This window comes from Mus musculus, chromosome 13 (genome assembly GCF_000001635.26).
Source record: "Mus musculus strain C57BL/6J chromosome 13, GRCm38.p6 C57BL/6J".
NCBI lineage: Eukaryota > Metazoa > Chordata > Mammalia > Rodentia > Muridae > Mus > Mus musculus.
The window spans coordinates 18,922,375-18,926,191 of NC_000079.6; the positions used below are offsets into that span (position 1 = coordinate 18,922,375).

Below are 3,817 nucleotides of genomic sequence, written 5' to 3' on the forward strand. Positions count from 1 at the left end.
ACACCCCCAAACATCAGGTGGCTCTAGCTACATAGGTTTATATACTGATCTTCTATTATGTTAAATTTATGTACATGTCTGTTTTCATGATGCCAATGCCATGCTGTTTCTGCTGATAAGGATCAGTAAGATATCTTGAAAATGGGTATAGTGTTAAATGAAGCTTAATAATAATAATAATAAAAATAAAATAATAATAATAACAGTCCCTAGAGGCATTACAGATGTGGCAGCTGCTGTGTCACATGTGTGTCAGTAGGTGGTAGAGTGGAGAAAGGCTATGTCTATGCCTTGTGTTCTGGCTTATGACCATGTGTACCTGAGACCACTACCAGTCCAGAACTAGGCGGCTCAGACAGAGAGGTAGCCTGAGACAACCACAAGTCCTGTACCAGGTAGGTCTGGACAGGTTTCCAGTACAGGAAACAAGGTGGAGACTAGAAGAACCCTGTGTGGGACCGTGGCCCCCAAGCAGGAGGGAGACAGATGGCCACTTGGGAAGTCCAGGTGAGGAGTGAGCCGAACACAACCATCAGACTGATGTCATAGGTCTCACACAGGGGGCTAGCTTGAAATGAACAGCAGTCTGATGTCACTCAGGCCTTGTGGGGAAGACCATGTTCAAGATGAGCTCTGCCCCATGCCATAATGCATGAGCATTCCTGAGACTACTCGTGAGATGACCCCAGACACTCAGAGGTACTAGGGCACCACTACGAGGAAAAAGTAAGTGATGGGGAATTGGAAAAGAAAGAAACAGAAGGATGTGGGCACAATGAAAGAGAGGCTGAACTAGGGTCTCGAGGGTAGTGAGGAACGGCCTGATGTGAGTAGCCAGTGATGCCACCTGGGACCATGATGGGGTCATGAAAAGGTGTGCTTGTCACCTCACCAGTCACGACCTGTGGAAGGTGGGAAACCTAACCCTGGGGTCATGAGACCAGGAGAGCTGTCCCTGCCCTTCACCAGCTGCAGCACTCGGGAGAGTAGGTCCTGCACCTTGCCTAGCAGCAGAGTAGAGCCGACTCATGATTTTGCAGTTCTAGGTGAGCTATCCTGAAGTCACGGGTGAGGGAGAGGTGCCCTCCTCTTATCCTTTACCACCTAAAGCAGACGGGAAAACCGGCCCCAAGGTCATGAGAGCAGGAGAAGAGACACTTTCCTCCCCTCCCTTGTCCTTCACCATCTATGGCAGATGAGAGAGTTTCCCCAAGGTCATGAAAGTGGGAGAATTGGTCACGTCTCTCACCCGCTGCGACACTGGGAGAAGCAGGCCCTGCACCTCACCTGGGCAGCAGACTAGGGCTAGCTCTGGTTGTAGTGGTTTCAGGGGAGCTGGCCCCAAGGACATGAGAGCTGGCAGGTTGACCATCTCATATACCTCTCAGGCCCAGGTCCAGGGCTCTGAATTAATCACCTCAGCATCTACCCTATGGATGAACTAATTGAGTGCATGAAAAGGCTGTTTCTATACACCCAAAACTACAGGATCTCCATGACCCAGGGCAACAACAGGTTATCCAAGAGGAGTCCCAGTGAAGTTCTGGTATTGACAGAGTAGCAGAATGCTGAGGTCTTGTACTAGACCAATGAGTCACTGCAGTGAACATTTGCAAGCAAAGAAGTGTGGACAGAAAGATACACAGCGGGATACACTTCAGTTTCACAAAATGATTTTTTTCTCTGTTGGGGAAATTGCCAGGGTAGAGGGTGGGTATGAGGCATGGGGGAGAGAAGTAGGATTGAGGTACTTGATGTGAAATTCACAAAGAACCAATAAAAAAGTAAAATAATAACAATAATAAATAATTATTATATACAATATTCTATATTAATAACTGTAATATATAGTTGTTATAATTATATATTGTTATAAATATAAATTCATATTTATATTTGGCTCAAGATGGCTTTTCCTATCCAAGATTTTTTGTGCTTCCAGATCAATTTATGTGATTTTAAATTCTGTGAAGAATATCATTTGAATTTTGATTAGATTAAATTGACTCTGTAGATTGCTTTTAGTAAGAGCTATTTTTACAACACTGAGTCTTCCAAACTTTGAATACTGGAGGTCTTTCCGTCTTTTTTACCTACTTCAATTTTTCTCTCAAGTCTTAATTGTAGTGGATTTTCACTTCTGCCACTAGGTTTATTTTAAGTATTTTTCTTTTATTTCTTCATCAGCATGTTTGTTATTGATCCGTAGGAAGGGTGCTGAGTTTAAGTGTTGTTTGTATCCTCACACTTTCTTGAAAGTGCTAGCGTTGACAGTATTCTCTTGGAGACTTTATCATTTCTAATATGTCAATCATATCAACAAATAAGGATGCTTTGACTTCTCCCTTTTCTAGCTTTATTGTTTTTATTGGTTTCTCTTGTTTTACTGTTCTAATTAAGACTTCTGTATTAAACTGGTTCAGACAGGTGAAAGCAATCACCTTGTCTTGTTCCAAGTCTTAGTAGAGCTGCTTTGAGTTTTTCTGCACTTATAAATCTATTGAGATGATCATATGACTTTTTTCTCTGGGTAAATTTATGAGCTATATTAAACTTAGTCATTTTCATATGTTAAACCATGTCTATATCTGTGGAATCAGAGCAACTTGATTATTGTAAATGATTTTGTTGATGTGTTCCTGTACTGGGTATGTAAACCTTTTGTTAATAATATTTACACATATGTTCATCTGGGAGATTGCTGTACAGTTTTTGTACAGTTTTTAGTTTGTTTCTAGATTTAGATTCTGAGTAACCTTAGCTTCATAAACTACTTTTGGTACTATTATTTCTTTTCCTATCTCATAGGAAAGTTGAGAAGTATTGGTATATCTGTGAATGTTGATAAAATTCACCAGTAAGTCCATTTGAACTTTTCATGGAAGGAACTTTTTTTCTAGTACTGTTTCCAGTTCATTTTTTTGCTACAGGTCAACTTAAATTACTTATTTCATTTTATTTTAATTTTGAATTGTCATATATATTTAAAACTTCATCTATTTCTTTTAGATTTCCAATGTAGTTGAGTACATATTTATGGTATTTTTATGATTTATGATTTCATTGACTGCTATATTTCCAATTTATTAATTTGAGTCTTTTTATGGCATCTTTCTTTAGTATGGCTCTGGATTTGATGATCTTATATATCTTTCCACAGCAATCAACTTTGTATTTTTCACTATTGGTACTGTGGTTTTTGTTTGTTTTTATTTAATTTACTTCTGGCACAATTTTACTATTTCTTTTTGTTTATCAATTTTGGGAATGATTTGTTCTGGTATACAAAATCCCTAAGGTATATGCACCAAGTTATTTTTCTGGCTACTTCTCTGACGTATTGTGGAGTGATTTTGTTCCTCTTGCAATCATAATATTTATTTTTGATAGATATAGTAGTCTAAGTTGACAATTGTGTTTCTTTAGAACTTGACATATATCATTCCAAGCCCTTCTTGGTCTTAATGTTTCTGCAGAGTAGTACGCTGGTGTAGTATCCCTGGCTTGCTAATATGCTTGGTGCTTCTCTCTTGCAGCTATCAATACATGTTGCGTGATCTGTATATGTAGAGACTGGTGATGTGGGAAGTTTCTTTTCTCTTTCTATCTATTTGGTATTTTGTTAGCCTCTTCTATCTGGATGGTTCCCTCTTTCTCCAGATTTGGAAAACTTTGTGATATAGTTTCACTGAAAATATTTTCTATTCTTCTGATATGGAGTTCTCCACCCCCCCCCCCCATAATTTATAGATTTCCTCGTGTCCCAAAGTCCTAGAATGTTCTATTCATGCATTTAAAACATTATTAATGAGTTTAA

At 39.0% G+C, this 3,817-nt stretch overlaps 1 pseudogene; it reads left to right on the plus strand.

Annotated features, from left to right (window-relative positions):
* Positions 1-202: 202 nt before the first annotated feature.
* Gm26172 lies at positions 203-344 on the plus strand (annotated as a pseudogene).
* Positions 345-3,817: the final 3,473 nt, after the last annotated feature.